The 12,579-nt window shown below is 45.4% G+C and overlaps 1 protein-coding gene across 1 annotated transcript in view; it reads left to right on the top strand.

Annotated features, from left to right (window-relative positions):
* Positions 1 to 1,992: 1,992 nt before the first annotated feature.
* Positions 1,993 to 12,579, top strand: part of FUT8 (fucosyltransferase 8) — a 114,768-nt gene continuing 104,181 nt past the window's right edge. Inside the window, exon 1 of the mRNA XM_054161427.1 lies at positions 1,993 to 2,138. The gene's annotated coding sequence lies outside the window, so the exon portion shown is untranslated. The remainder of the gene's footprint in view (positions 2,139 to 12,579) is intronic.

Here is a 12,579-nt window from a genome sequence, read left to right as displayed (position 1 = left end):
GCAGATAGCAGCAGACAGCTTTCTTGACTGGTGCACTGTCTGGGTACTCACAACAAACTGACTTCTAAATGGAGGATAAATTAACTGTTTTAGATGTTGATATTCCTTCCCAGCTCATCCTCCTCCCCAGTACATACAGTCTTTATTTAAGAGAGACAAAAGCATAACATCTTCCCACTCTAGTTTCATTTGTTCACATGCAATTTCTACATTTATTTCATCAATATACTGGATCTAGAGCTCTTCTTCTCCATGCCCTATTCCTACTTCATATCAGAAAATAAAGCTTGGATAAATTGTGCTGGAAATGGTATTCTTTGTAGGAGGTACAGAAGAAAATGCCAGTAGCCCTCTCCTGGTGCTTATTTTAGTGATGCTTGAGTCGTCTGGTTTGTAGTGGTCTGCAATAGATAATGCACAATAGCTGGCATGAAGCGAGTCACTTTTGCAACCTGAGCTGGACATGGAGGAACTCAGGTGAGTGTGTGGCTTAACTCTGGTGTCACTGTAGAAAACTGCAATAAATAAATAGTGCTAAGCAAACCCAGGATAACCAAAAATGGAAACTACTGCGTAACAAAAATCCCCACATCAATTCCAGAAATACTTAAAAAAAACATTTTCTGACTCTGGTGATTTCTTCCCTTCAAGCTTGCTTCTACTACTGTGATAGTTAAGAATTGAATTTGCTTCTGAAGGTTTTGATGCCATTGTTCAACTCAAAGAGAGTAAGAAGTCTGGTAGTTTTCACAGTGCCATTAAGATTGCTTCTGGCACTGGAGCTGGTGGAGAACAGGAGACAGCTAACATTGCATAGAGAACGGAAAAAGGTTCACAGAAGCAGGGGGTTGTTTCCTGTGATGGTTAAACACGGACTCCAGCACTTCACTTCCCAGGGACACTGAAGCATTCCCAGCACACATTACATGCTTGGAAGTGTGTAGAGCTTTCCCAGGCAAATATTGAGGAAATTATGGTTACATCAAATGCCCTGAAACTGCAGCTACCTGAGCTCATCCATGTTTATGTGTGTTTTAAGGAGTGTTTTGATCAACGACATCAGCAGAGCAAGTCTGCTAAAGCAACAGACTAGTTAGGGTTCTTGGGCACAACAGGCCTTGAATATTTCTAGCGACCCCGACCACCTCCCCGAGTCCTGCTCTCCCTGAGCATCTTCCACTCTCCTAACAGAAAACCTTTTGAGATCTCTGCCATTTGTAGGGATCCCCGTACTAAGAACCCCAAAGCACCCGTACCGAGCCTCTCCCTGGGCAAGATTCCCTAGCACTGCGGGAAGACCCACCTGTGGCAGTACCTATCCCTTTCCCCGGCTTTCAGTGAGCACCAGTGGGGCTCGGAGCAGTGCCTGCCCCCTTCCCTGGCTCTCACCAGGCACCAACCGGCAGCGGCGACCAGCCCTGTCCGGCGGCACCCACCACTGTCCAGGAGATAAAGCCGACCCCAGCGGGGAGACATGACCCCGCAGAGAGGACGTGACCCTACACGGCCTACGCAGCGCCCCCCTCCCAGAGCCCCATCCCGTCGGCACTCAGAAGAACCGCAGAACCAAGGTCTGGGCCGAGCGCTGCTCCAGCAAATGGGAAGGTGCCGGTCCCGTCCTACAGGCCCCAGCACAGCGGCTCTCGGCCCGGCACTGGGGCCGGGGCTTGGGCGGGGGCAAGGGGATGTGTGCCTGTTCCATGGCGCGCATGCGCGGGGCCGGCGCATCGTGACGAAAGTGCCGCGGCGGCAGCGGGGTCCCGGCTCGCGTGCTCATTGGCTGTCTGCCTCCGCGGGCGCGCGCCCGCGGCGGAGCTCTTCCTAGTACGCTCGCCAGGGGCGCGCTAGCGCGCGCCAGCTGTCGGGCAACTCTGGGCGCGCGCCGCTGCCCTCTGTCAGCTGCTTGAGCGGCGCTCCCCGCCTTCGGCGCGCGCGCGGTGCTCGTTCCTCGCGCCCCGTTCCCTTCAGTCCGGCGGCAGCGGCGGTGGCGGCCCCGTTACAGGGCGGCGGGCTCCCGTCTCCGTCCTCTAGGCTCTGCGCCCCTGTCCCCCTCCCACTTCGCCCGCTCCCGGCGTCTCCCGGCGCCCGGCTTCCTCGGCGACGGCGGCGCGGGCCCCGCCAGCGGCGCTGGCACTCGGGTAAGGGTGATGCGGGGGCTGAGCGGGAGCCGCGGTGGCGGGGAAGCGGGTACCAAGCCGAGAGCGGGCTGCTTCAGCCAGGCTCTCCATCCCTTCCCGGGCCTGGCGCTGCCGCTGGTGCGGCTCTGGCGCTGCTCGGCAACCGTCGCCGCCGGGGTGGCGGTGCGGAGGGGGCCGGTGTACCGCTGTGTGTCGGGGTCCCCCTCCGCGCGCCGGCGTCCCCGTGGGCTGCCTCACCTGAGGGGTGCCGGTGGGGCCTGAAGCCGCCGGAGAGCGCGAAAGGGCCCCGAAGGGGAGGCCGGGGCTCGGCGAGCGACTGGGGCATCACCGTCGTCAGCCGGGCTGGGCCCTGGAGGGAAGGGAGGAACGAGCTGCCTGTGCGTCTCCGGGTGCGGCGTGCCCCCGGGGTTCTCCTGTTGGGGAGCAGCCGCCGTCCCGTGCGCCGCGGGGCAGGCTCCAGCTTCTCTCATCCCAGGAACCACCGTCCCGGGAGGACGCCTGGTTTGGGCTGAGGGAAACACAGGGAGATGAGGGCGTCGTGGACGGACTCAGTGCCTTGGGGCCGACTGGCAGCTCGGGAAGTGTGTGCCTTACAAAGGTGCGGAGCTATCGGTTGTTGCCTGGGGCTTTTCCCACGGCGTCCTTTACTGTTTTTCGGCGCATTTAACCGCTTTGGTTTTGGAATCTGTTACTGATTGTGTTACTCCGGTGATTTTTTTCCTCTATCCAAGTTTGTGCTTGATGTATGCTCAGGTCTTTCACAGGTGTGTGCGAGTGTGTACCTACTGTGTTCTACATGCTCTCCACAGACCGGGCTGTGACCCTCTGCTTTCAGAAGCTCATGGTTAAGGATACAAGAATAGGTAGAGACTATAATGCCGAAGTGGAGGTTGTACAAGAAAGCCTATGGGTGTAGACATCAGCTGGAAAATCACTTGTTAAAAGACTGTAAGTGCCTCGGGGCAGTGCCTGCTGTCCTTGTGTCCTCAGTGGTACACTGTGCTCCGTATGCTGGGTGTGTGGATGTAGAAGGCAACTGTGTGTTCTTTACTTTGTGATCTTCTGTAACCACCTTTTTGGGATGTGTGTATGCTGAAAGTACATGTCAGCATGTGTGTCAGCATACACATGTAGACTTAAGCACATATATGTGCCCCAAATACAGCATTTTGGTGTCTAGGCTTTAACTGGAAGCTAGTAATAGTCACTACTTCAGAAAGAATTCTTAAGCATGAAAAGTTTTTTTCTTTTTATAGTATTAGCATTTTTTCTTTTCCTAAGCCATTCTGCACTGTAAATGGTCTAAAACTTCAGGAAAGTCTGAAGTGCAAACGCAGATAAGCGGCAAACACTGCCTGTCCTGCTACTGCTGCTTGGGGTGGTTTAACAGAACACTCTGTTACAGTCTCTTCCACTCTCAAAGGAAGCTGGTTGTTAGGAATTGGTGACTATGCTTTGGTGTATTTCCAGTAGTGTCTCTCTGGTTATTTCAGGTATGCTTAGTGCCACATTTTTACAGATACTTGTTAGGATTTCACATGTATGTGTCACTTAAGCTGGCAGACCAGCGGAAGGCAAAGCTTGCATATTTCTCCTGTGACACATAATGAGACAACCTTTCTTTTAGTGTTGAAAATATAATTAATTAATTAATGTTGCCTGAGCAAGCATCTCAGTAATGGGGGAAGGCTAGGAGTCAACCTGGGGTGTTGAATGGTGCATTCTCACGCTTCTAATGATGTAGCTGTTAGGACATTTGACAGCTGGGAGATTGAGGGTCAGGTTGGAAGCTGTAGCTTCCTTTCTTCCCTACACTTGTGGCCTCATTTGTTTAGTATTTTGTCAGTTTCATTAGCTGAGCAACTGAAAAGCTGTTAATTCTATCTAGTACTAGAAAAAGAAGAAAATGTTGGCTAGAGTTGCTGAAGTAGAAATGAAGGTAATTCACCTGCAGTGAAGTTGTAAAGATGGTGCTAAACCGCAGAGGGGCTTCCTTTTGATTTGGCACCTGGGGTTTATAATCATCTCATTGAGACTACAAAAAGAGGCTTGATTGTAGACTTGGGGTGTTTATATATTACAAATATTGCAGATCATTCATAGTATTCATCTGAAGAAGTGTATTTCAAGTCTGTTCCTGTCTCTCTGTAGCTGTATAGAATTGCTGCTTTGTGTTGGGTCTGTTCTGAACTGAATGATTTTCCCAGTCTTGGAATATATGTACAGTAAAAACTAATAAATTATGGTTTTACATACATATTATCTGATCAGTCTGTCCATTGATGTGTAAGGGGGTAAAGATGAAAAGGATTTGAACTTGAGTATTTCAGTCCTGTTGGAGAGTCAGGATTTAAAATAGAATGCAATTACTATAATCCTAGGCTGGTCTGGAGGGGGAGCTAGTGTCTAAGCCAAATGTGACTGAATTTTATTCTGGACTCATTCAAAAGCTTGCTCTTTGGCCATAGAATATATTTCTGATACAATAAGGAAAACAAATGCAGATGATGCATGCTGTGTGTGATTGCATTAATATGCATTGCTCTCAGATGATGAATATAATCTGCAAATGAAGTGATGCGTGTGTTTTGGGGGAAATTGTGTGTATGTTTTACTATTATGCAATGGAAACTATCTTCCAAGAACTCTGAAGTTGCAAGATCAATCTCTCACAAATCATAAAATGCCAGAATTGGGGATTCTTGCCAAAATTGTAGATTGGACTGTAAGTACATGGTTAAATGTTCCACTTCTCCCTGCAAGGTTTCCTTCAGAGCAGGATGGCACCGATTGTGTTTGCTAAGCAACTCTCAGTCTTTTTCTCAGGATCGAATAGCGTGTGGCCTTACTGTTTGTTATATGCTGTTACACTGTGCTTTCTTAATTTCCTCTTCTGCTCTTTCATTACTTGCAGTCTGTAGTGCCTGCACATTGCTCCAGTAATATTTTCACAGGAGCCTCTGGAGAGGTGTTACGGGTCCCTTCATGCTGCATATCTGATTTGGGGCTTTTATGATAGGATTTTTCAAAATAATCTATCAGCAATTTAATGATTTGCATATTCTAAAATGTTTTCTTGTAGAGGTCTCTCTCCTGTGTATTTACTAACAATAACCTACCTGTTCTTATTTTTTTTTTTTGTAGATCCCTTAACAGGGATCCATGAGTACATATGCCAGAGAAGACCTCACTGCTTGGTTTGCTGTGTGGTATCTTTTGATTTAGACTGCAAGTGTAAAGGCTTGGATCTGCTGTAATACTAACCCTGAGATACTAAGACTGAACTTTTGATGAGAGTGGATTGCCCATTGATAGTTTTTGGTGTTTGGTGGGTTTTTTTAAAGTTCATTCTTCAAGTCCTATTGGTCATCCTCTTGTCCATCCTTTTGTTCACATGGGTAGCATGCCTTTTCATGCTTGCTGGGTCCAGCAGGATATCACTGAGAAGTAGTTTAGGTGCCAGTGGTTGATGCTGATGCTCAGGAAAACTGGCAGGTCTATCAAGTGATGAGCTTGGTTTAATAGGGAACTCATGTCCGAGCTCCAGTGCAGAAATGGGATGTACAAGCAGTGGAAGCTGGGGCAGGCTATCAAGAAAAGATTTAGAAACTTTTTCCTGGTTGAGATCACATCAAGAGAGCCATGCTTACCTAGAGATGACACTTTTGGGGGAGGTTAAGGGTAGCAAGAAGAGTTTCTTGTAGTAGTTCAGTAAAAAAGTAAAATAAGGGCTTCATTCTGAAAGTGCTGTGTCATTTGGTGACAGTGGACATTGGTGAGGCTGAGTTTTGCAAGTCTTCATGAAGAGGGTCAGCCAGGCCTCTGTGTTTATTGGTGGGGTTGAGAAGAGTGGCTACCAGATGAAGACTGAGTTGGAGGCTGTTTGGACTTCACGAGTTGCAAAAGTCCATATGTCCAAATGGACTGTGCTTGAGGATGTCAATAGAGCTGGCCAGAGTCACAGTGAGATTCCTTCCCATTGTCTTTGAAACATCCTGGATATCATTGTAACTTCCTGATGGCTGGAGAAAGGCGTGTGGTGCACCCTTCAAAAAGCCAAAATACAGCCCAAGGAGCTATAAAGCTTGCTAGCTTCCTTTTCACCCCTGGGAAAATAAGGGCATGAGTGTCCTTGGAACCTGTTTCTGCGCAGGAGGAGGAAGTGATTGGGAACAATCAGCATGGACTTCTTAAAGGTAAATCATGCATGACTAGCCTGATTGCCTCCTGTGCTGAAATGGGTGTGGGAATGTTTTGGAAGAGGAAAGGAGAGTGGATTTCATTTACCTTGACCTTAGCAAGGCTTTCAGCTTTGTCTTCGGCAGTATTCTTGTGTCCAGATTGGGACATTGCGGTCTGAGCTGAGTGGAGAACTAGAAGAGTAAAAGATTGGGTGGGTGGGTGGGTGGATGCACACAGAAAGTGGTGGTTAATGTGTCTTACAGGGGGGTTGGTAATGAGTGGGGTGCTGCAGGGGTTCCTTCTGAGAAGGTGGTAGAAGGTGCTCCTGTGCTTGCATATAGCACCAAATTGGGGAATATGGTTGATCTGCATGAGGATAGGGCTGCCCTTCACAGGTACTTTGACCCATCTGGAGCCTTATGAAATTCAAGGGCAAATGCAAAGCCCTGCAGCTGGGAAGGGAGAGCACCATGCAGTGACATAGGCTGAGGACTGGCTGGCTGGGAAGCAGCTCTGCTGGAGAAACCTGGGATCCTGGTGGACAGCATTCAGACTACGGGGCAGCAGCAGCATGGCCCCTGAAGAAAAGAAAGGCGGCAATATCCTGGGCTGTGTTAACAGGAGCATAGCCAGTAGGTGGTGCTCATTAGACCATATCTAGAGTACTGCACAAACTTTTGGGATGCTTAATGTAGGAAAGGCATCAGTGAACAGAAGTAAATTCAATGGAGGGCTACCATGATGGTTTAGGGAGCTGGAGCACTTGCCCTTTGAGGAGAGGCTGAAAGAGCTGAGGTTTTTTTTTTGGGATCTAACACCACCACTCTGGTGTCTTTGAAGAGATCACTGATAAGACAGAGTTAGGCTCTTTAATGAGATGCATGGTGGGAGGGCAGACTGAAATAAAGGTTCAAACTGGTTATAAGGAAAAAACTGGTTATAAGAAGGTTCAAACTGGTTATACTTCTCTCCATGAAGAGATTGTCTAGAGATGCTCTGTAGCTTCTCTCTTGGAGGTATTCAAGACCAGAATGGATAAAATTGAGCAATCTGGTCTGATCTGGTTGACTTTGATGAAGTTAGATTAGGGACATGTGGAGATCCCTTCCAACTTATATTAACCTGTGAGTTGACAGCTGTGGATGCCTAGCTCCCAGAAGCCTTACAGTAGAATGCAGCTGGTGCAGACAGCATATGTAGGAGACTCAGCTATGATATATCAGAACAAAGTCAGTAGCAGTAACCTGTGGTGAGCTTGACAGAAGCATCATCTCTGTGGCAGGATATGCGTTTTGCTGTCGTAGGAAGATACCTGTGGAGCTTAGAGCATGTCAGTGACTGAGCTTTTGAAAGAAAAATCATCCTTTTGTAATGGGGCAAAAGTGTATTTTTCTGTAGCTTGGATTGAAATGGGGAAAAACTGTTTTGCATGCGATGAAAACACTGGAGTAGCTCAGCTTCGACATGGACACCTGGCACAGAATGGGACATCTTGGAAAGTCTTTGGCAACTTAAAAGAAACTGAAAAATGAATCTGCTGCAGAGAGTTGTCTGGCAGCCTTAAAAACAGGTGATCTTTCTGGATCATTTGTCATGACATGTACGTAAATTCATATTATGTAGCTCATAGTGCATCATTTCTAGGTGGTGATTTTCTGACTGTTGAATCAGTTACAATCAGTTCTGATTTATTTTCTCCCTAAATACATGACATAGTAGAGCCCTCACATGATTATTGTTTCTTCCTGTTCTTTTCTCCTCTTCCCTCCTTGCCCCTCCACATTTTCAGAGTGGGGGATGTGGAACAAATAGTGGAGACCAAGCAGTCCTGAGGTATGGGGAGCCCAGTAACTGTTCTGGAAGACTTTTGGACACAAGTCTTAGAAGAGCTGGCTGTAGCAAAGAGTTACTGTTAAATGACAGGCTGAGAATCTTATTTTTAATACTCACTTGAATAGTAAAAATTAAAAGCTTGAGATGCTACATGAGGAAATGGTCAAAAGGACCATTTTCTGAGGTTTTTGCCCCTTTATTTGTATTTGCTAACCTGTAGTCTTTAGGGATCCTGCCTCAGACAAGCAGTGATTTCTGTAGCAAAGTGGTTTCCAGTGAATTGCATCGTTCCCTCAAATATGAGGTATTAATATAGTGTATTTTACATAATTTATTTTCAGGTATAGTGCATTCAGAATGAAATGAAACACTTCAGATACTGATAATTCTAGAACACACTGAAGTTTGTGCTGCTGCAGTTGCTTTATGGTAGCGATATTAATTCTGAATGTAAATGGAGTCTGCTTTCATTATGTGTTTGCTTCATAACCCAATAGTGGTAAGGTGAATAATTTTCTGTAATATTAGAGAGTGTCTTTTGTGAGACAGTTAATAGCAATGAATATCACCATGACATTATTAATTCTGCAAGGTAAAGGCTGTTTTTAGAAGCTCCTCGAACACCACTGTGAATATCTTTATGGCAGTTAATTCTGACTTGCTGCATGTTAAACCCTTTCTTTAAAGCATTGCTTTTCCAAAAGGTTCTGTAGAAGAACAGTAAAAAATTCTGTTCCAACATCCTCCCAGTGGTCATCTCTAGTTTATTAAATTACTTATGATGAACTTCACCATAATTTGGCTAGAAAATTTGCTCAGTGTCATAATAAGTTTTTGTGGCAAGTCTGATTTGTATGGGTGGAAATACCTTTGTCAGACTATGTTTTTTATGTACATGTATGTAATAAATCTAAAAGCACTTACCTGACATGCTGTTGGCATTGAACAGTTCATAAAACAGAATTAAGAAAAAAAGAATTATTGAAATTATTAGCACATTCAATTACCTAAATGTCTTCTTTAAACTCTTTGCCTATAATGAGATCTCTGTTGACTGAGCGACCTGTTTCAAAATGTGAGTTTCCACATTGTCTGGAACCTTTGTCTTCAGCTCTGTGCCTCTATTGATGATGCTAAAACATGTGACATACCTGAAGCATGTGAAGAGGTTTCTGATATGCTGTACTTAGCTGACCTCTTCTCTCTTTTTGGGTATTTGCTAAACAGCTTCTTCTGACAATGAGTAGGGATGTTCACCTGGTAGGTGATTGTATATTTCAGACCAAAAGCTCTTTGCTGTGTATGCAGGGTGTTGATGGTCTCTGATCTCTCTCTCCTTCTGTTCTCCCATCCCAACTTGAACAAGACCATTCATGGCTGGGCATGTAACATCTTCAGTTTCTCTCAATCCCTAGGCAAGTGTTTGTTCCTTATTTAGGGCAGGGTTTGAATTAACAAATAAAATAAAAACAAGAAATTGTTTCCCCTATGCATGGTTTTGTTTCACTTTGTGATACTGTGCCATGCCTTGGTATGCTTGCACAGTCTTTGCATTTCCTTCTTCTGTGGTCTGGGTTTTTAGCTTTTGAAAAGGTTTGTAAAGGCTTGTGTAGGGTTTCTCATCTTCTGGATGCATGTCTTCACATTTCTGTTCACTAAATAAGTCTGTTTCAATGTTCTGTGGAGATTATTTATTTTTTTAACAGTGCAACATTAACTTCATGATGTGTTTGTTGCTCGGGATGTTTTCAGGCTAGGGCAGTTAGGACAGTGTGAATGACCCCTTCTTGCTGATGTGACTCACTGCCCAGGACACAGTGGCATTGAACAGTGTTCTCCTTGAGTTGTTCTTTATTGCAGACACGTATCCAGCGCTCTGGATTTTGGGTTGGACTACTACTACTGTGTTGTCCTTTAGTTTCGGTGAGGTAGTGCTGGACAAGGTTTCAACATTCCTGAGTTTGCCCTACCAGGCTGTAAAGGTAGATGGCAATTTCTGTATGGGTAATATGACAGCTTGCATTACACCCTGTGACAACATCTTTTTAGGGAGCGGGGGATGGTTTCTTTTTATGTATTTTTTTTGCCTCTAGTGGCAGCAGGACCCTTGAAATGTGTGTGAGAGTGCCCTTTTATTCTTCTCTCCACTCACAGGATAGTGCTCTCACAGGATGAGGGACTCAGCATAGCCCAGAGCCAAGAAATGTTGGTCTCTAGAGGAGCTGGACGCACATCTAAGATAGAGAAAGTTCATTGTAATTTAAAATGCTGCTTTGGTTTTCCCTGTGCAGCACATTGCAGTGTCATGCAGGTAATGATCGATAATTCTGCAGGTTCTGTGTCTATGGGACTGCTGAGACAACATTGTTCACTTGATTGCTCTCCAGACCTCTCTATGCACATGCACAAAATCGCTTGCTTGCGCTTATCCTCAGGCATGCTGAACACGTCTCTGGTATACACCAACTAGCTTCAGGCTATTGGGCCAAGAATAGGAAATATCCTGAGTGCTGAAATCTGGCAATGAGGTCATGAAACCACACTTTGAGATGTAACAGGATATGCTGGTATCTCGCAGCCAGAGACGTTTTCATCGTAGACTCTCCACAGAATGAGTTTGAGAGATGTTTTTACAGATCATTGATTTTTGCCTACTTCCAAGTCCACTGTCTCCTAAAGTACTGCTAGAGATCAGATCCTGCTGTCCCTGTTAGGAACTCTGTTTTCAGTTTAGAGTTCCAGGAATGCCTTTCATAGCACCTTTTCTTATGTAGGTTGTGAGTATGCTTACTATTCCAACTGTATTGATCTCGCATTCATGCTTTGAATGCAGTGGCTGTTTTGGGTATGCTTGCTTGTTGTTCACAAGTAAAGAAGGGCAACTGTTAAGTTTGTATACCTAAGAGCATTAGTTGGCTGGATGCCTGTCTCCAGTGTTGGTCTGCCAACATTAGAGTTGGTTCCTTGCTGAAACATTTTTACCAGAAATTGTTTCACTTTATGGGGCTACCTCAGTCTGCTGCCCTTTCATAATGGCATTTTTTGTGTGTGGGCAATCAGCTTTCTTTCCTTACATAGGTTATTTTCTGGGCTATATCTAGGAAGTATATGGAAAGTCAATCATTGCAAGGCCACTCTCACTGATCTTTGAATAGCCATGGTGAATGGGAGAGGTGCCCAAGGACTGGAGGAAAGCAAATGCCACCCCTGTTTTAAGAAGGCCAAGAAGAAGGACACAAGACTACACGCCTGTCAGCTTCCTTTTAATCACAGGGAAGGTGATAGAACAACTAATTCAGGAAACCATTTCCAGGCAGATAAAGGACAAGAAGGTTATCAGGAGTGGTCAGCATGGATTCACCAGGCAGAAGTTGTGCTTTACCAACTCTGATAACATTCTGTGATGAAGTGACTGGCTTGGTATCAAGGGGACAGCGGTGGGTGTTGTCCTCCACAGATCCTTTCCTCCTCATCTGCTCTGTGATTCTCTGCAGTGTTGTGGTTTGATGTTTGTTTTCTCAAGAGAGCATGCTCTTCTCTTGGCATTGAACACTTTTCCCTGTAGCTGACACTGAATTCCAAAACAAGGTAGAGTTATGCCAAACTCAGTATCAAGACTACTCATCTTGTGAGCACGCAGGTCACTAGGGTTTAAGCTTTGTAAAGTTTAAGCCAAATGTCCTCCTGGGCCTCAGTTGTCTTCTGCAAGCGTTTTGTTTTTTCATTGTATAAGGGCTGGGGGATAATTCTGTATTTAACTGAATGGTCTTCTGGTGCCTGTCAGCTTAGTTCTGTTGTCCTGTCTCTGTCATAGCCTTGCTTTTTGTTGTAATTTGCAGAAAGAATCTGAGGATGTACAGTGTTCTTCACCTTGCATCAGAGGCAGGATGGAAAGCAGTAGACCTGAGAAAGGGTTAAATGAATTATGAAGATAGGGAGCACAAAACTATGAATCCAAATGCCTGAGGCATGTGAGGTCTGAATGTGGAACAGAATAGTGGTTAGTGGTTGGCAGTTTTTGCAGTTATGGTTAGCTGTCACTGAAACAGCATTTGATTAATACATTAACATGTCATAGGGCTCGATTTTCCCCATGCTTTTGTCATCAATTGTAATAACTGTAAAGGGATTTTTATGCTAGGTTAGACTACTGGCTGTAGCCAAGTGAAGTGTTCTGGAGCTAGTGACAGCTTTGTGCAAATCAGAGAACTGGTGGGGAGCAGGTAGCACTTGTCATGTAGAATGATTGACATTAGCTTTTTAAGTGACAGTGTCTTGTTAGTTTACTTGAAGGCATAATGTCAGTGTTTTTGATGTTTTTACTTGAGAAAGTTGTTTATTGAGGGAGTTTTAACTGAATTCTCAGGTTAAGTGTCTGTGGTTTCCTGCTGACATTAACTTGCATGAGGATGCTGATCCTTCTGGA

The sequence above is a fragment of the Dryobates pubescens genome, chromosome 5 (genome assembly GCF_014839835.1).
Source record: "Dryobates pubescens isolate bDryPub1 chromosome 5, bDryPub1.pri, whole genome shotgun sequence".
NCBI classification, from domain to species: Eukaryota; Metazoa; Chordata; class Aves; order Piciformes; family Picidae; genus Dryobates; species Dryobates pubescens.
The sequence above is the reverse complement of the archived record's forward strand: the minus strand, read 5'-3'. Positions and strand labels throughout refer to the sequence as shown.